This window comes from Cricetulus griseus, chromosome 2, assembly GCF_003668045.3.
Source record: "Cricetulus griseus strain 17A/GY chromosome 2, alternate assembly CriGri-PICRH-1.0, whole genome shotgun sequence".
NCBI lineage: Eukaryota > Metazoa > Chordata > Mammalia > Rodentia > Cricetidae > Cricetulus > Cricetulus griseus.
This window is the reverse complement of record NC_048595.1, coordinates 426,974,531-426,995,769: the sequence shown is the minus strand read 5'-3', so window position 1 is coordinate 426,995,769 and position 21,239 is coordinate 426,974,531.

The window sequence follows — 21,239 nt, the reverse complement described above, 5'->3', positions numbered from 1 at the left end:
CTTTCTGTCATTATCATTGTTATTGACATCTTGCCTGGGTCGCCTGTGTATTCTCTGAACTCCAGCTGGAGGAATAACCAACTCATGATATGTGTCTCTGGTTTGTTTAAGTTAGAAAGCTCTGTCTACCACTGCCTGCCCAAACAGCTAATATGCTATCTCTCAACACCATTCCTCTAGGAGAATGTGCTGAATTCTGCCAACTTTCCCCCCATTAAGTTCCCATAATTCCATGCAACTTTCCTAGACTTTTAACGTTCAGTTTTGTTAATTTGCATAATTCATTTTAACTTTGGAGGGATATCTTATTTTCCTTGATATCCTGGTAATGCCATTGACTGGATTTCTGCTGAGAGTTGATGCAACTATTCAGTTGCAGAGACACCCCACCGAGGTTCAAGCATCCTCCTACTGAGATTATTCCTTGGGCTCACTTTTGTAAACACTTTTCTGAACTTGATATAATTTGGTAAGTTGATAACAATAAGCCAAGGACTGGACTAAATATGGAGATAGGAGAAAAAGTCAGGAAGAGAGGAGAAATTAAGAGTGCATTATGTCTATATGACTTCTTTTCTTTTCATTTCCTATGTGGAAATATTTTATTCCATTCCTCCTATTCTGTTCTTAAAAAACACATAGATTTTTCTTTGCTTCTTTTATGATTAGGCAAAGGAGAAGAAACTCAGAGAGGGTCCTTGCCCAACTTACAGTGGCCTTGGAATCTCTGAGAGTCTCCACAGGTTCTGAACTATTTATGGCATTCACTCAGTAAATGTTTAGGCTCTAACCCTGCTGAGCACTGTGCAGGCATTTGAGCGATTTGGGTGGGCAAGTTGAATTCCCCCCCCTCACAGAACCTGCAATCTGAAGAAGACACAATCAAACAAATAACTATATAGTTGCCAAACTCAGAAGTCACAGGTACAAAGACCAGGGACCAATGATTGCCCCTACATAAGGCAGAGTTGCTGTGTAGTAACATAGACTAGACATCCTGCTCAGAGGTAGGGAGTTCATTACTGGCACAAGATGTAAAACTTGGCCTTGGTCAAGACAAAAAATATTGCTTTTTAAATGATGTCTGGTGCATAATTTGGTTCTGGTGCTAGATGTAGATTGCTTTATATTTCCTTTCCTGACTTTGAATGCATTAGAACATTGCACAGTTACTGTCCCCTCTCCCAGACCTTCTTATAGCTCTCTGCACATCCCATGATCCATAGTTAGCAATTCTGTCACTGTTTGAATATCTGTGTCTTCACTCTGTGCCCCCTCAGGCCCATCCTGGCATCCACAGCCCTGGCCCATGATTACTAGAGGAATAAGGAAAGTGTCTTGCATGATGCATCTATAAGAGGCCTGGCAAGTGTATCCCAGATCCTCCTGAGTTGGAAAGCCAAATTCTGTTAGCTCCTCTCCATCATAGACACTGATTTGAACTTTAACCTGCTAAACTGAAGAGATAAAGACCAGAATGGGAAGAGGCGCTCATGCTGTCTGGCACTCTTGTTCATACACTCCATGACTGGTCAGGAGCCAAGTGGAGCTGGGCACTGTCCCTATCAGGTCAGCTAGAAGGCCATCACTAAAGTGTAGTGAAGCCATGCTGTGACTTCCAATTAAACTGTGGGTCTTAGGACGCCTGTGGAGGCTTTTGGGAGTTTCAGAAGATTGTGTGAGAGACAGCCTGAGGAAGCCAGGTAGAGACTGATGCTTGCAGAATGGAGTAACTTCTGAGACATGATTCGTCTTTCTCAATGGGAGAACTGTGATGAGAGGGCACTCACATCTCTAAGAATGCTGAGGCTGGAGATAAACATGGAGACAGACCAGTGAGTAGGCGGTGACCACCTTCTGAAGGAGGAGACGGGGAGAGGAAAGAGAAAAGCACTGGGGGATACTTCTGTACTGTTCAAGTGCACAAAATGGGGCAGACAGTTATGTTTTCTACCTTGATTCACTTCCTCTGATCCTGGGTGAGCCTTGGAAATAGGTAGAGCTCCATGGAATAGCAAAAGGCACCGAAGCCAGAGTGACACTTTGTGGCTCATACCATCAGTATTGCCAATCTCGGGGAACCCTTGTCAGATGTTATTCCCAAGAATATGTGATCTGAAGTGACCCCAGTGATTCTTATTCTGATTTCCTTGTTTTTCAGGTAGAGCATCTGAATACTGCTATTATCTGGTTCCATATGATGGTTTACATAGCCTGCACCAAAGCTCGTGTTAAAACTTGATCACCAGTCTACGGTGTTTGGAGGTGAAACTTACTGAGAGGTGATTAGGCCTCCAGGACAGAGTAAGTGGATTGAATGGGCTTGTTATTGCAGACATGGGTTTCTTATTAAAGAATCAAGTTGGCCATCATTTTCCTCTCTCCTCCCATTGCCTCCTCTCCTCTCCTCTTCTTTCCTTTTCTTCCTTCATCTACTTCTTCTGTGAGATGATGGAACAAGAAGGTCCCTAGAAGACACAGTCCAACAATTATAGACATCTCAGCCTTCAGAACAGGAAAAAAAAAAAAACATTTCTGTCCTTTACGAATTACCCAGTACGTAGTATTTTCTTAAGGCATGGAAGGACTAAAATGTATTGGAAAAGAACTTTGGCAGCCAAAAGAAATGATTATTTTGTGCAACCTTGGTAAAACAGAAGCTCCTTGGCCTAAGGTTAGACTATATCATTTGGTTTCTTATTGCTTACCTAGTTGCTGTCTGTGTTCACTGTTCCCTTTGGTGGGAAGCAATGGTGTCAAGGTGCAGGGATCTCATACAATACCATCTAATATCTTCATTCCATTGGGATGGTCCCATTTTGGAACTCTGAACATTTTTGAACCTAGCAGAAGTTCTTAGGGACCGAGCAGAGTGACTTACTGTACACCAACAGCATTTTCAGACTTACAATGGTGTGCACAGAATTCCAAAGTCAGAGGACACAGTGTAACAACTGGGTCCCTCCACCCATTCTGCAGGGTGTTTTCAGGCCTAGGCTGGGGGCAGAGCGTGATGAGCTTCTCTGTTAGCAAATGTTTTATGACTCAGAGCCTCTGGTCCCTCCAGAGCAAAATCATTCTTGTTCAGGCGGTGGCCCTAACATATCTACTTTTTATACCTTCCCTTCTTTTCAGAGTGAGGCCCCTCTTTGTAGAGAGGGTCAGGGGACAGACAAGGGACAAGTAGAAGAGAAACACATAGTATTCTGGAAATGGTCAATGGACTTGTTAGTTGATACTATCATGAGTATCACCAGTCCTGTTTTATGGATGGAAACTGAGGATCTAAGGGTGGCGGTCAAGTCTCTTAAAAGTCAGGGACCACATCAATCAAGTTTCTGTCCTTTTAGGGATTTATTTTAGACACAGACAGGAACAGCAGGAGCATGAGTGTGGTTTTTACATCTACATAGCGAAAGGGAGTATGGGTATTCAGGACAGCAAGGCATGGCACTGAGCAAGCCCTCTACCCCTTGTAGGAGTCTCCATGATTCCCAGGTGCTTCTCTTCTTAGATGTGTATTTTGATTTACCTGGCCTGTGACTTAGGATGTGTCCAACCACAAAAAGCCAGAAAAAGCATCAAGCTTGTTTAAGTGAAGGGACATTTCAAATCCTATACATTGACAGAATGGATGCCAGGCAAAAAATGCCCAATGGGATTGGTTTCTGTGGTTATCTCAGGATCTTTCCCCTTCAGGACTGGGTCTTGGTGCAAATTTTCCCTCGTGGCTTCAAGATGGCTATCAGCAGCAGTGGATGGCATGCTTTCTTATAAACAGGCAGATTCAGGAAGTTAGCAATAAAAAATCATTCCTTTCTACCTTTAGCCAACTGAGGCTAAAGGTTGTTGTATGACACACTTTTCTGGGAAGACATGAATAAATATTTACTCATCCCAGACAGGGGTCCTCTGACATATTGGAGTATGTGTACCACCAAGGCCAACTTGGTAAGCCAATGAGTTTTATTGGTGTTAATTATAGGAATATGGGTGAAGGGTTACTTACAGGAGCAGAAATGCCTCAAAGACAGCTGCATTATCAGAATCCACCCCAAAAGTCCAGCTCACAAAAGCTGAAAACACGGAGCAACTGCACAGCCTTCAGGTAGCTCAGCAGGTTGGAGAGCATCCTTTCCAGGCAACTCAGCTGGTCTTTTAGGCAGTTCATCTCTGCTTCTTCCAGATGGCTTGCTTGTCTGAGAGCCCTCTCTCAGCAGTCTTTACTGGTTATACACTCTTAGAGAGGGAGGAGGCTAACGAATCTGGTCAGTTCCAGGGACGTCCTGGAGCTATTTTTAGTTATTTCCTACTTCCTGTCTTAATGAACTTCCCTTCAGCGTTTCACCTTCTCTTAGGATGTCTTATTTCACTTCCCTGTCCATACCACGTCTTTAGAAGTCTCCCTCCAAAAATGGAAGGTTTTGATCCAGAGGACACTGCTACACAACACATGCCCACTTTGGTTGGAATAACATTTCCACAGGAAGGCAATTAGGGATCGATGAGAATTGAGTCTTGCAGTCAACCCTGGTTGTGGGGGATGAAATTACTCAGAATGGCATTTAGATTGTACACACCAGGCAAGCAGGATGTGAAGGAGAGTGTGGACACTTGAGAGCAATTGAAATCTCCAAGGAAAGAGAGAAGGATGGAGATACTAGATAGATACCATATAGAGCCTGCCACACCAGCCTGTGGAGCTGCCAGGACCCAGCCATGTGCTTGGGGAGGTGACTTCATGCTGTTCCATCTCTATAGTCATTGTTCTCACCCTCCACTGACTTGTGCTCACCATTCCTTGCTCCCCCTAATTATGACCAAGTGACAAGGTTGGTTTTGCTCAGCACCCCACATACAAACTATGGCATTTTTTTTTTTTTACAGGAATTGACTTCACTTGGCCCATTTGCTGGACTTAAAAAGGGCTAGGATCTTGCTGAAGGCCTTGCGCTATGGAGTGTCAGAGCCTCATTAAATCTTTCCTTTGGAGTAGGTGCAGATGACATCAGCTCTTCCATGATAAGGACTTGTGTAAAGAAGGCCAATTCTGACATCGTGAAAATCCTCCAGTTTCTCTGGGCTAAGGTTTACCCATGAATATAGTAGAGACCCTAGCAGAAGATATTAGAAGAGCCTTTGGTTCTAAGAATCTATGAATAGCTTTAGATCATGAACTTCTTCCAAGAACCTGACAACACTTGTTCTATTAGATCATTTAACGACAGATTATTTGTTTCAATCGTTTCCCAGGAGTGACCTAGCACATCCTACATAATAAAGCAGTTGTCAAATAATAAACATCATGGACAGGGTTCATCGGCATTTTGCTTCTCAACTCAACATCCCTGGGGCCTTCTGGTTGCTTGGACTCTGCCTAATGGAATGTTGTTAGGGATTCCCTGTGTGGGTGACCACATTTCCAAGAACTGGAAAAAAACAGACCATAACAAACAGTAGAGCTCTTCTGGAAAAATGAAGTGCTTTTACTTATTTTATTTTGGATGCAATGGGTCTGTGAAGAATTAGAAAAATACATCTTTTTCTCTTACCTTCCTTTTTACTTGGTGTTCTTGCAATCAAACCCCATTATCTGTGTCTTCATATGTTTTCTGTTGTTATAATAGAATGCCCGAGACTGGGCAATTTTTAAACAAAGAGATGTTTATGGCTCCTAGGTCTGGATGCTGGGAAGTCAAAGATGTGTCGCTGTATCTACCCAGCTTCTGGTGAAGGCCTTGAGCTGCTTCAACTCATGGAGGGAAACAGAAGAACATGCAGGCATGTGAAGAGGAAATAAAACACAAGAGGTAAACTTCATGACAATCCATTCTCAAGGTTACCAATATGTTCCTACCAAAGTGACAGCTGACTGGAGTGAGAAAGCTATCAATCCCTTCACAAGGGCATTGCCCCTGGAAACCACTCACTTCCTGCTAGGTCTCATCTAATACTGTTGTTGTTGTACTTTCATATACGGAATTTTGGGAGAACAGTCAAACCACAATACCTTGGTACTTTCAAGTTTTCAGACTATGGAATTTAGAGTGTTGTTTTCTGGAGTTTTCTCAGTAAATCTTTGGCCCTGAGAATGAAGGGAATATGCAGAAAGCCACTCAGTGAGGGTAGCCAATCATCACCAGGGGAGCTTCCCTAATGCTTTTGACTAGCATTGTTCCCAAACTCTTGTCCTGTCTTGAGTCAGTCCTCATCATGGCTACTCTATATCGGAGGTGTAAGGACAACTGTGGAATTTAACATACCTAGTTACAGACCTGTGTTGGGTGAGGTGGCTCCTGATGTGTGTTTGCAAAATGGAAGGGGTGACTGTCATCTCGTGGTGGCCTGTCAGTGTGAAGGGAGATTAATTCCAGCCTGTAAAGTCTTTTACAACTTGCACTGTGCCTGTTGCTTTCTCTTCTGATGCAGAGACCTCAGGGAAAAAATGAGGGTCCCTTGAATGTATGACAGGGTGGGCTGGCAGGAGTGAAAGGCCTGGTGAATGGATCTGGGAATAGTAATAAATCTACAAGCTTAGGCTGTTCAGGTGGAGAAATCCACTGAAGTCTGATCTTTCTCTTTCTTCTTTTCTCTTTTCATATATAGCTCAAGAAGGCAGAAGAAGGCCCAGCAAGAGCCAGGATCTGCAAATAAGGCTGCCACCAGGTGACCTGTGTCCTAATAGCACCTTAATAAGGAGGCATGGCACTGTGGTCACTATTGGGCTCTGGATTTGCCAACCCCTGCTGTTTGCTATACCATGGCATATGCTAGCCCATACCAGTTGACAGCGTGCCCCAGCAGGTTTTTGAGATACCTATAGTGGCTGTCTTCCTCTTCAACATTCTCTGTATTGTGCCTGCCTATTCTCTTTGATGCCTGCAGGAGGGCCCCTGGGACATCACCAAGTCTCTGTGGATGTGTGGGGATCTTGCTAGGGAAATCTGAGACCACCTTCAAATCCTGGGTCTCAACCTTATAAAACAATGGAGGAAAGACAAGAGAGTAATGTTTTACTTTCCAAGGTAGTAGTTCACAGTCTCTTCCAATCTCCTAGAAAGAAGGTAAGGGGTCTGTCTACCATGGCCTTAGCCAAAGCCTATGGGTGATAATGGGCATGAATCAGGGTACCAGAGGGGCATATTAACTACACTCCATGAAGGTCATTCAGCAATTTTATTTGTTAATATTTTGTCATGATGTGGAGACCTGGACCTGGCGTTTCCATTTCAGTCATTATTTATCCAACTCCTCATTTACTTTCTCTGATAGAAGTGAAAAAGTAAAACCAGACAGAAATGGAGATTCATGAAGCCCATGGGGACTGGGAGCTGAACCCAGATTTCAGTTAAATAGGTATATCTACTTTGTTTCTTTTTTATCTTTAGAGTCAGAATATTAGAGCCACAGGGATCTGAGGGGCCACTTGTTTGTCATTTCTCTTTTTACTTTTCCCCCTGGAGGGCTGCTAAGTGGGGCCGCAAAGAAGGGGAATCCAGCATCACAAGTCATGTCTTAGACATGTTGCTAGGAGGCAGGAGTGAGGTAATGGGCTTATAGATATTTTGCTCTAGAAAATTCTAGAAGGCAACTCTCAGGTTCCATGGAAATAACTTTGTTTCTGTCCATGGAGGATTATCTCTAATTTAGAGCTGCTCACCATGAACTAGTTAGTCTGCCTTGTGAGGCAGCTTGTGTGGATGGAAGTGGTCAAGCAAGGCCTAAAGACTCAACAGGCAGAAACTGCGGAAGAGATTACTATGCCAGGATGAGCTCTGAGAATCAGCACAGGAGTCCATGACACAGCAGAATGAAATTCGCAGCCAGTATCTATCTGGTTCCTGTGACTGTCCTTTCTCTGAGGTCTAGCTTTGGATTGGATGCTGTGGCTGAGGCACAGGAAGTGTGGCACTAGTTCCAGCTAGGAACCGTCTTTTAGCTCATTGCACATGGTGGGACTTCCTCTCTGTTCTCTAGAGCAAGGGCTGGACCAATCCCCAGGAATCTGAGGCTTTCTCACCTCTCCTCTACTCAGCACTGCATCTTCTTCCCCAGTGCTAACCACAGTGCTGCGTATGTTACTTTCACTTGTGGAGGAGACAGCCACAGGGAGAAGGAGGCTTTTATGTGCTTCTGAGGGCCCTGCAGAGAGTGAGCTTATGAGTGGTCCCACTGGAGAAAGACGTATTCCACTCTTTCTCTTTAGTTCCACTGGACTGACTAAAGGAACCAGAGAAGGGGCAGGCAGGAGGTTTTCTTGTCTCTTGCCTGGATGTCTTGCATTAATCTCTAACTGAGAGAAGTAATTGTTAACTTGACAAAATCTAGAATTACTGGGCCTGCCTATGAGGGGTTATTATCTTGATCATATGCATTGTCACTGTGGGTGACCCTGTTCCCTGGCTGGGATCTGGGACTGTAAATGGAGACAGGATCTGAGCAGCAGACAAGCATTTTTGCTCTTTGCTTCTTGGTGGGGAAGCAATGTGCAATGTGACCAGCAGTTTCAAGTCTCTGCCCCATAGACTGTTCACTTTAGCTGTAAATGGACCCTTCTCTCCCGAGTTGCTTTTGTCATCATGTTTTATCACATAATCATAGAGACAATAAGACAACAGGTAATGCATCAGCTGCCTCAGCTGACTTCAGGAAGTCACCAGGTACAAAAACTGCAGAACTGAGCACTCTGCTGCTGTACCTGGGCTTGCCTACCCTTGGGGATATCTCTTCCCCTGGGATGAGCTGATGTTATTGAGTGGTGGACTTTTGGGACTGACAGTGAACTTGGAAAGCCCAGAGTCTTCTGACCTTGTTGTTAGAGGATGAAAATTGGGTCAAGAGACTCCTACAGGGAGCTGGTGGCCGAGCCCGGGCTGGCCTCCAGGTCTCCTGAGGGTTTCTGCTCTACCACGACATCAGCAAGATATCCCTTCTGCTATCTGCGCTGTACAAACAGATCCCCAAATGTCCCAGGAACACCCTAGTTTATCTTCCTCTTATACCACTGTGCAAGGAAGCCGAGACTCAGAAATTAAATGTTCAGAGGGATTCAATGACCCCGTCCATATGCTTAGCACTAAAGGCAGGGATGGGCACCTGGCCCTCTCCTCCCCACACCATCTTGGCAGACAGCTTTCCACCTAGTCCAGAACATTGGATTCATACAGTGCTAAAAATGCCTATCCCTTCCACAGTACTTTTCCATTTCTCAAAGACTTTCAAAACACAACCTATTTCATACTCACCCCAGCCTTCCAACAGACAAAACTCTACATCCATAACTAAGGATTTCTGATTTATGGACACAATCCACACACAGGCTACAGGGATCACTCTGTATGGTCCTTAAACACCCAGAGAGCAGAGTGGAAGATCTTTACAGTGACCTTTGAGTATAGTCATTTGTCCATATTACATGTCATTCATCAAGTAACTTGCAGAGCTTTAAGCCACATCTCTCTGACTGTGGGCTTCTTGGTCTCAGAGCAGGTGGGAGCCCCTATGTGATGTTGTAAAGCAGTGACAAAGCCCTTTCTGAAGAACCAGAGGTTTTTGCTATGAGGTAATTCTTGGCCCTTTAGAAAGTATGCTGTGGCCTCTGTCAGGTGCTGGGCTGAGCAGAACGGATGTCATAGGTGAATCACTTTGACACCCAATGTGACTGGAGAAGGAACTTCATAACACCATGTCTGAATTTGCTCAGGACTCTTATGGGAGAGCTCTGGCCAAGGCCAGTGCCCACTCCGGAGCCTGGTGTGATGCCTGGGACTCTAACAGTGCTGTGTGTGGACACAGCCTCTTTCTTCAGTCAATACAGCCCACTGTTGGCACCCTCCAGCACCCTACTCACTTTTGCTGTCTACATGGGTTTAAGCATTCTCTGTGCCAGGTATGCACTCAGGACCTCCAGCAAATCCCTCACAGATTCCAGGAAAATAGCTTCCTGCCCATCCCTGGCTCATGTTTCCCTACCTCTCCCACATTTATGGCCTAAAACACCCCATTGTTGCCCAAATCCTACAGTATGGGTAACAGTTTCTCTCACTCCGCCAGGCACCTTTTCTGCTACTCGGATGGATGGTAACCCGTGAGGGACGATGTAGTGTGAGGTAGATTCAAATCTGGCGAGAGTTCTCAGGCTTCCGGGATCTAACCACCATCCCTTAAGGACACCTGCTTTTGTTTCCACCTGGAAAGCATGCTCCCACCCACCAGTTCATTTACTCTTTCTTGATGTAAAGGAGGCAAATCTGGAATTCCTGAAGCAAAGATGACAGTTCCAGGAAGACACAGAGGTAAAAGGACCATACACAAACCTAAGGAGGAGTGGGATTGGCCCTGCTAGTGAAGCCTCACTCAGGGGCATCTCCCCTCCATCTCATGCCTCACTTCTCTGCAGCATCTCTGGTTCTGCACTTTCAAAGATAGAAGAGGTCGTTGTTTCACCCATTCCATTCTGTGCTTTCCTGAGTCCCTTATTTCTGAGCAACATTGGCCCATCTTAGACTCAGAGGGGTGAGGAATACACACAGACACACAGACACTGACACAGACACACGCAGGCAGGCACGCATACATGCACGTCCACACATCTAGCAGGAGAAGTAAATAATGTCATAAGAAAGAGAAGGACAAAGAGAAGGGTCCACAGAGGGAGAGACATGGAGAATGGACAACAAAGAGCAAAGGAGAGTTAATACTGATGAGAGGGAAGACGAGACACTGGGTTAGGAAGGCCAGGTCCTATTCTTAGCCTTATCTCTTACTGGCTGAGCTACATGGGCAAATCATTTAACTCTCCAAGCCTTATTTTCCCATTTGAAAGGCAGTCATTGTTTATTTCAGAAACATTCATCGTGTGTCATTTTTCAGGCGCCTGAAATTCATTAACATATGATAGAGTTTTAGAAGACCCTTTCTTTGGGTTGAGGTGGAAAATAAAAACAAAAATAACCAATGAAGGATTTAGTGTATTAGAGGCAGTGTAGGGTGGGGGTCAGGAGCCCCAGACCTTCTTGACCTATTTTTTCATTGGCTGGGAGCAACTTGTGGAAGGTGTGGTGTCTTCTTACATGCAGTGACTGACTGTGAGCACAGCAGGTGAGGTCCTTGTGCAACCATGCTGCTCAGGGCTGGAGATCTGCAGGGGGCATCATCATGGCTGCTGCAGGTGAGAAGAATGCAGACCTGGGACATGGGCAGATTGCAGTTTTAAGAGAGTGGTCAGATGGGTCTCATAGAGAAAGTGACAGAGAGCGAACTGTTTGGAAGTGCGGGACAGAGACATGCAGATAGCTCTCTCTCCCATTATTGTTGTTGACCTTACAGCCCCAGTTTTGCAGACAAGTGAGCCGGCTGTGGATTCATGCGTGGGAAAGAACTTTCTAACAGTACAGACTCAGCTGCCAGAGAACGAACAAATAAGGCCATTTGTCCTGGCATCTTGGGCTGACATGTCTCCAAGAGAGGAGATGCTGGCCTCTATCCCAGACCATGTGGGACCCCTCTCCTGGGGAGGAAGAACCTGGAGAGCCATACCACCATTGGGAGAGCAAGACATTCTGTTTCCAGGGAATACTGCTCCAAGGGATCCAGAACTCCCTGAAGGGCCAAAACAAATAGCCCTCAAAGTCCCCAGAGGATAGAATCTTATTTTCAGCTCAACAATGGGATATAAAACACAATCTTCTTTTCTCAGACATCTAGATGAATATGTTATTCACCTTGACAACTGTAGTTGACAATAGTTCCCGATAAGAGATAATTTTTGTCTCTGCAGCATCCTGGCAGACAGTTGCATCAGTAAAGCACAAAGACAAGTCATAAGAGGCTGGCAGTCTCCAAGTGTCTAGTGTGTGCTGGGCTTTGTTCCAGGTCAGGTAACTTAGCTGGGTGTCATGAGCATTCATTGCACTTTGCAAAAATAAGAAGCTGAGAGGAAACACTCAGGACTCAGATGGTTAGAGGTGGAGTTGGCGCTCCTTATCATACGATTCTCTCTTGCCTTTCATATTTATTCACTCTCCTCAATATGTCTCAAGCACAGAATTGTATTTTAATTATTTTCCCTAGGATCTATCTCCCCTCACCCCGTCCTTTGCCTATATTTCTGGAGAAAAAGTGGACTTTTTTTTTTGTCTCTGTTTGACCCACAGGGTGAATCAGGGACATCTATGTGGTAGCTCTCAAGTTGGGGATTAGCTGGCCAGGCTGACTGCACTTTCCAAAAGAGATAGGATGTCCTTATGCATTTTTATTCTTTGTTACTGTATTTTTTTTAAGAGCACTGTATGACAGCGTTGCTTAAGGGGACTTGTTGCAGAATCCCAGGTCCTGTTAGTGGAAATTCTGATTTGGTAGGTTCAGAGTGGATCCCCAAGTCAACATTTTAATAAAAGACATTTCTGAGAATGTGAAGCTAGATGGGCAGCTATTGATCGAATGACAGCCCACTTGGTGGCATTGCTGGAGGAAATGGTCACGGTTCTTCCTTGTGCCCTCTGGAAAAGGGTCAAGGAGAGATGGCTCTATTGGTTCCAAGTAAATGCCCAGGTGACCCCCCCTCCCCAGCTTCAGTATCCAGATCCCGATCAAAGTGATGGGGACTATGGAGACTTCACAGGTGTTTTTCGTGTTGTCAAACTTCCTCTACCTTCTTAGAAATGCTCCCATAATATCTCAGAGTAAGAACTTGACCCTGTCTTGGAGCAGGACCATGCGAGAAGGTAGAAACTCCAGGGACCTTTATGTCCTTTCTTTCTGCTTGGCATATACACTGGAGAAGGGAGTCAGTAGTTGGCTTCATGAGACTAATGGATGTGGAGCCCAGGCCTCCCAGTTGCCCTTGTTCACTTGACTCCAGCAAGTGAGAGGCTCTCATGTCCAGTGTGGTCCACAGTATGCTGTCTTGCTGACTCAGAAGAGTCGAAAGAAGTTCACGATTGAAGTTCCCAAATAATCAGTGTGCAGTGGGGCAGAAGTAACAGCTAGTGCCACCCCTCACTCCTTTTCCACATTGGCTTCTGGATGCTGCCTCCAATTTCCTGCTGATAGATTGCCATCTAGCCCATCTAGTTCATGGTCTCCCCAATTTTGGTGGGAGTGTATGCGATATGACTTTAGATGGAAGCAGGCAACTATGTTAATGTCACCTACTTTGTCAAGCTGTATGGGTTTGAGATGTATTAGTTCATTAAAGCCTCATGACTCTCTCCTGGAATATGTACTGTTAGCATTGCCAGTCAACAATGTGGAAACTGAGGTACCCCAAGGTTCAGCAATTCATCCAGGCTGTGGAACTAGCATATGGTGGATCAGAGTTTTGAGTCTAGGCCTTTTGGGTCTATGTTCTCTCCATGGAAGGTTTTTATTTCAATGTGTGTTGAAAAATAAAAACATTAAATGGCCACCAGGGTGTGGGACTCCAAGCCTACCTTGATATCAGTCCATGACTAAATCACAGATAATGTTAAGAAAGAAAGAGCTGGAAAAGTTACAAAGAAGACCTCTACTTTTCAAAAGAGAAACAGAGGCCCTAGAGCCGAAAGACCTTCCCCAGTGTCCTCCTGTAGGTTGGTAGCTAGGTTGGAGTGGGCTCCTCCATCTGCTGGGTCCAGCTTCATGCTCAGTGCTTTTGTCCAGGAAGTCCATTCACTTGGATTTGAAAGTCAAGCTTTTTACAACTTAAATCACTCAAAAATAGCTTGGAACTAGGCATACATTGTAGCTTCCATCCATCAGAACATTTAAGATCCACTCCCAAAGCCGTTTGGCCGACAGCACAGGTCACAGTTAATTGAGCTTCTCATGAAAGCATGTGACCGAGCCCCAGACGAGGCAGGGCTGTGTTCTAGAGCATTCTGATGACCTTTCTGATGTCCGTCCTCTCCTCCTCTCATGCCCATGGCCTCATCTCCTTTTTCTGAGGGCTATTCTCTCTGAAGGGGCTTCCCCTCTTTATTCCACTCCTGCCTTCTTTTCTCTGTCTAGTCACAGGAACCTGCTGTATCACAGGTTTCCAACCCTCAATGCAGCTACTTCTGTGCAGAACATGTCACCTCTTCCTGGGACCTTCCTTCTCTGGTTCCTGTCATCTCCCATATGCCTTCAGCCTCATGCTTTGCCTCGGAGCTGGGGTTAGTGATACTTAGAGTGTGTTGTACCTGGACTTACTTCCAGAGACTTGACTTCCCTTCCTTTTGTAGTCCCTTGGTTTCCTAGTCTGTAAATCAATGATTGGATTTAATGGTCCCTAGTAATCTATTGTTAGCCATTAGTACTATCATTGAGCTATGTTTGTTCCCCTTGGCCTTCATTTTATTTCTTCTCCCCATACTCAGCTGTCACAAGCAAACTGTGCAACTTCCTATGTCCCAGGAAATCTTTAAATAAAGCCTAGTTTTTCCATGGGGCGGGAGAAGTGGCACATTATTCTTTTTCAACACAATGACAGGACAATTGAAAAAAAAAAAAACACAAAACACACACACACAAACAACCCCCCTCCCCAACAACTGAAAACAAAACAAAACACCTGAAGTAAGTCAAAACAGCAAAAGCCAACCTTGTAGGAGGAGGTGGGAAGGGAGGGTAGCACCTCCACATTTCCAAGGGACAGTCAGCCCTGCGTGTGCTTTATGGATCATTAGAGATCTTACCACAGACGCAGAGCAGAAGAAGAGACAGAGCTGACAGCTCTGGTGGGAAGGAACTCCAGACCAACAAAGCCCTGTCTAAAAATACTCAGCCGGGACCTTACTGTTTCCAAGACAGATGGACACTGCGGGCTGGCTGAGGGCAGTGTCGGGGGAGGAAATTGTATCTGACAGTGATAACAATCTGGCCTCTCCCAGAGCTTCCCATCCCAAGAGTCCGGTGGGCTGGCTGGATCTCCACTTGTGCAACAGGGGTAGCTGGAAATAGACAGAGTCCTCTCAGGCTGCAGGGTGGCCATCTAGCATGGGGGCCCACAGAACACTGACCTCCAAGCCATCCTTGGAGAGGAGGTGGATGAGGGGTGGGAGCCACTGGAGTGATGCGATGAGATGCAGCACCCAGGGAGGGGACAACTTTGTGACCACCTACCGTAGTCCTAGTTTGGGGCTGAAGCAGATGACATTTGTTTATGTGTCTGTCCTCATGACTTTCAGGAAGTCTTGCTTAAGCTCTTTGGATTTAACCTCCCAGAATGGTAACCGGGAGGGATGCAATTTCAGAAGCAGTATGTTCAGTTCTGAGACACACTTTAAGTAGGACAAGAACCAAATAGTGAGGTCAAGTGCAGAGGCAAATGGACCAATATAATGAAGGACTCCCATGTGACACGAGTCTATGATTTGCTCTATGTGGTTGCAGATGGCCGGAAGACAGTTAGGAAGGCAAAGTACAGAAGTGAACGGTGCCAGCCGAGGAGAGGGGACACGTTCTCTGTCAGCATTGCTCCTGTATGACCTACACAGGGATAGAACTATTTACCTTAGAGCAAGTGACCAGCTTTGGACATCTTAGAGACCATGTCTTGCACCTATTTCCTGGCCACCATCTAGGCAGCAACTCCAATAGGACAGAGACTAAGCAAAACCAATACATGTGGTACCAGTTTGTACTCAGATTGAGGGAAAAAAATTGGTCCCTATCCCCATTTCTCGAGCTACCAATGTTTCCACATCTGGTCTTTACAACCTGGCTTTCAGAACTGATTGAACTCAACATCTTCTTTTCTGACGGGAAAGTGGGATGCCTCAGCCCACGTACCAGATCTTGGGTACTTTAGATATTTTATTCCATCTATGAATCTTGTGGTTTTCTGTCTTGTGATTCAGTTAAGTTTGAAGAAGAAGGTGTGAGAACAGGAGGATTTCTTCTGTCTATCCCAAGGCTAAATAGGACTTTGTCTGGCCTCTTTGAGAGATGACGCTGATGAACAGCTCCTTAGAGAAAGCCCCTGTGTTGGAAGAGTGTCTCCATCTCTCCCTACAGAGACAAGCACTCCTAGAACCAGAGGAATTCAATTCAATTTAGAACCAGGTAACATGTGAGGCTTTCCTGTGTGCACAAGCTGAATAAATCCTGCTCCCTGGTTGATCAGTCCCAGAATGGGAAAGCTAAGCAGCACTTAAGGAATGGTTCAGCAGAGGCCTGCCCTGCCAAAGAACCTTTTGCACTCACAGAGGTGGCTTCAGTGGCTCCAGTGCCTCTTCACTTCCTTTCTCCATCCATGCCAAGCTATCTCTAGATTCTGCAGGGAGAAGCCAGCTTAGACACATGGAATGACTTATCCTCTTGGACCCATAAAAGCATTCGTTTGAGACTGTGAGAATCCCTTCAATAAAAGGAAAGTGTCTTCATTGCAGTGTGAAGGCTGCTGGTGGTGGTGCTGGTGGTGGTGCTGGTGGTGGTGGTGGTGGTAGTTGTGTGTGTGTGTGTGTGTGTGTGTGTGTGTGTGTGTGTGCCAGTACTACCAACCTAGCAGGAACAATCAGATGATGTATAAAAACCCCCCAACACAGTTCTACTATGTAATAGTCATTTAATATATATTAATCCCATATCTCAAATAGTAATGGAAGACAGACTCCCTGTTAGGCTGGGCCCCTCCCAAAGCCAGCAAGAGGTTTGTGTGAGGTGATCCTAGAGAACAGGAGTAGAACAGTACACACAAGGCGGAGGATAGATTCTTGCAGAGTGTGTTAACGAGGCAGGCAGGTACTATGGGCAAATGGGGTTCAGTTCTATTGGTGACATTAAGGATACTGTGGGGCACACCCATCAGAGTCATTTTAAAGGTCTAGGAAGCCAGACTATTCATTTTTTCTAACAACTGCCATTTATTATTTAACAAGGACCATACTCGGGGGGCCCTGCTGGTTAGCTTTTGTCAACTTGACATAAACTAGACACACCTGGTAAGAGGGAACCACAGCTGAGGAATTGCCTTCATTGATATGCCCAAGAGACTGTGGCATGTCTGTGGTACATTTCCTTTTTCTTTTCCCCATTTCCCCCTTTTATTGAAAATAGATTCTTTTCTCATGCAATATATCCTGATTATAGTTTTCTCTCCCTCTAACCCTCCCAGTTTCTCCCCACCTCCCTTCCCTTCTGGATCCACTCCCTTTCTGTCTCTCATTAGAAAAGAACAGGCTTCTAAGAGATAACTGAACATGATAAAATAAAACAAAAAAAAATCACATCCAAGCTGGACAAGGCAACCCAACAGAAGACTAAGAACCCAAGAGCAGACACAAGAATCAGAGATTTGCTTACATACTCAGAAGTCCCATAAAAACACTGAACTGAAAGCTATAATATATATGCAGAGGACCCGGTGCAGACCCATGCAGGCTCTGCCTGTGCTTGGTGGTTTAGTCTCTGTGAGTTCATAGAGCTTTGTTCAGTTGTTTTAGAGGTACTTATTTCCCTGGTGTCCTCCATACCCTTTGCCTCTTACACTCTTTCTTTCTTCTCTTCTGCAGGGTTCTCTGAGCTCTGAGAGGAGGGGTTTGATGGAGACATCCCATTTAGAAATGTGTGTTCTAGGGATTTTTTTTCTCTCTTTCTCTGAAATGTCTGGTCACAGGTCTCTGTCTTTGTTCCCGACTGGTGATTAGGAGTAATTTTATCTCTTCTTCTTCTTCTTCTTCTTCTTCTTCTTCTTCTTCTTCTTCTTCTTCTTCTTCTTCTTCTTCTTCTTCCTCCTCCTCCTCCTCCTCCTCCTCCTCCCTCTTCCTCCTCCTCCTCCTCCTCTTCTTCTTCCAGTAGTGTTACATTTTACCCTAGGTCTCTGGGCTATCTAGTCTCTGGTTCTAGGTCACTCAAGCATTGTTGAGTATGAGTTCCATCTTGTAGAGTGAGGCTTGTGGTGCCTGCATCATGACTAAGTCTAATGGAACCTCCGCTTGTGGCATCTGTGCCACGACTAAGTCTGAGTAACTGGCGAAAACCTGGAGATTTAATTAAAAGCAGAGCCGTCCAGCTGCTTGTGCTATGAGAATGTGTGTTTTTTTGCAGGGGGGGAGCAGCCTTATATACAGACTTATGGAACAGTGGAAAAATCCCTAGGTGTAAGAACTCGTGCTTTTGATGCCAGCAGGGCAAGGTGCGGGCTGTAACTCAGGACTAAAAAACAGGATGAATCTGTGGTTATCAACTCACAGAGACCCCGTGGGGGCTGGGGTCCAACATCTCTCCCAACAAGGTTTAAGTCAAATCAGATTTGAATTGGTTCATTACTCCCATAGCTTTGTGCCACCATTACCCTAGCATATTTTGTAGACAGGACAGCACTATGGATCACAGGGTTTGTGGCTGGGTTGGTGTTTGTATTTCTCTTTGGTAGTCTGCATACTATCTTGCCATACCAAAGATACTAAAACGTTGTGGTGAAGGTTCTATGTAGGCACCAGCTCGACCTCTCCATGTTCAGAGAGTTTTTGGATGTTGTCTTCAGCAATGGGGGCTTGCTGTCAGTTTGTGGGGAGCAATCTACTGTGTTGGCAGCAACTTGGGTTGTTTGGGGACTCCTTTGGTCAATGATTCAATTGGATATAACCTAGTCCCTGTACTAGAAGTTTCATTGGTGGCAAGGGATGCCCAGTTGGGACTCCACATCCCCCATTATTAGAGACTTCATTAGGAATGCCTTCATATAACTTAGGAAGTTTCCGCTGCACTAGATTGATCTCCTCAAATGCCTCTCAATTCTAGCTCTATCTCCCAAATTCCTTACCCCCTCTTTCCCTCCCCACCTGATCCTTCTGTTACCCTCCCTGCCTTGCTCCTAGTCCTCCCACCCATAAAATCTATTCTATTTCCTCCTCCAAAGGAGATCTATGTGGTCCCTCTCGCCAGTCCCTTCTTGTGTACCTAACCTCTCTGGGTCTATGGATTATAGCTTAATTATCATTTACTTAACATCTACTGTGCAAACAAAAGTGAATACATACCATATTTATCTTTCTGGGTCTGGGTTACCTCTCTCAGGATGATTTTTTTTCTAGCTCCATCCATTTGCCTGAAAATTTTAGGTTGTCGTTTTCTTTTTTGAAACAACTAGTAATACTCCATTGTGTACATGTGGCTTTATTTATTTATTTATTTATTTATTTATTTATTTATTTTTATATCCATTCTTCTGTTGAGGGACATCTGGGTTGTTTCCAATTTCTGCCTGCTATGATTAGAGCAGCAATGAACACAGTTGAACAAATTCTAATTGCTGGAAGAGGGCTTAGGGTTCTGTGGGCTGTGCCACCCTTTGGCAGTTAGTCCCAGGTTATATAAGAAAAGTAGCTGAAAGAGCCTGGAAGTTTGGATGTGAAACACCCTCGTGTGTTTGAGCACCTTTTCCCAGATGTTAGTACTGCTTTGGGACTGTTAGGAGGAGGGTCCTAGCTGGAGGATGCAGGTCCTTGAGAAGTACAACAGCATTCAGTCTAAGCTCTATCTCTTGGTCTATGGAAAGGCAAGAAGTTCCAGCCATGTGCTTCTGTGGCCATGAACTCCACCATGGCTTCTGCCAATTGTGTCTTTGTTCCCATCTCTACAAAGTCACAGAAGTACCTGGGGGTGGGGTGGGGTGGGGGGGCAGTGTCTCGTTCTGTGATACTCCTACAGCCAGCTCTATACACATTGGAGACCCAGACTTCACGGCTGAACGTAAAGAGCTCTGATGGTTGTTAGAGAGAGGTGGTGGTTTCTGAGATTGAGGGGAATGTGGTTTGAAGCGGTCCCTAGGAACCTCGGCTCTGTCTGAGCTTAGTGAGTGATCCAAGGAGTGATCCGTATGCAAAACTCCTCCCATGTGAGAAGGGTCACTTGCCCTTTGGCCTGCAGCTGGTGAGATGCCGGGCCTCAGGGTCTCTCCTTGACGAGAGCAGGGACATCCTCCCCTCTGTGCTCCCACACCACACATCCCTACTGTGGTCTCACTTTACCCTTCTTTAATTTCAGCGACTGACTCAGCTTTTGTTGTCATGGTGATTGTTGTTATAGAGAGCTGGCAAAAACCAACATGGTGGATAAAGAGATGTTGTAGTCTGTCTTCCAGCTGTTTCAATGAGGACATTTTGTTCTGGAAAATTCTAAAAGCCTTCTTCACGTTATCGAAGAAGATGACAATTGGATGGTAATTAAGACGACGACGACATTTCCCAAAGGGAAGGGCAGGATCCACTTGTAACAGAACCATTGTAGGAGCTGTGCATGTGTTGGTCCTGTGTCTGTCTGTCCTCCCTAGACATCTGCCAAGGGTACCTTGTGTTCTGTCACTTAAATCCCCTACAAGGGGCTTAGGTCCAGTCATTCTTGCTAAATTCTGCCCTGGGAAATCTTGTGAGTGGACAGGAAAATGAGGAAGCATGAATATGGTGCCTGCTCTTGGGGTCTGACAAGGAAGCTGCAGAGGGGTGAGGCAGTGAGTCTCGATGTGGGAATACTGCCTGTGCTTGTTACATTGAGTATGAATAGGCTTTGCTTGAGGCAATGCCTTGTTCTATTCTCTAGAGTATTCTTTTCAAAAACCAACAAGGGGTGTATGTGAGAGGTGTTCCACGCAATAGTCTGGAAGTCACCTGCATGAGGCAGGTACTAGTAAGTACTGTCCATTGAGTGTCCCACTGGCCAGACATACTCCTAATTGTCTTCCTTACAAGTGCCTAATGATCCCTTCAGTTGGGGAGTTGCACTAATATGAATTTATTTTCAGTTGCTATTAATAAAGTGGAGGCAGGGAAGAGGTTCAGTAAACCACTCTAAGGAGATCTGGCAACAGAGTCAGGATTTAAGGTCAGCCCTGATTTCCTGGCAGTGTTCTTCTCTGACTTAGCATGTGATAATGTGAGACTGTTTATTACAGTTTTGTGCTGTGACATTATATTCATTCAGGACACTCTGAGCTACCTCCTTCAGGCTACTAATTCCTTTTTTAAAACCCTTTCCCTATAAAGTACCCAGCCTAGGGTAACTCGTTATAAACAATAGACTAAAGCAGGCAGAGAATATAGGATCAGAGGTGATTTCGTGGGGTTGAAGAGTAAGGATTTTGATCAAATTATGTTGTAGTCAACAGGCCAAGACATTGGAGCAGGAAGCATTCGAGAGAGATCTGGGATGGTGATGTATAAGTTTTATTTTTCACAATGGAAATGGGTTTTGCTATCTGATGGTTCCACTTGGAATTTTTTTTGAGACAGGGTTTCTCTGAGTAACAGCCATGGCTGTCCCGGAACTCACTTGGAGAC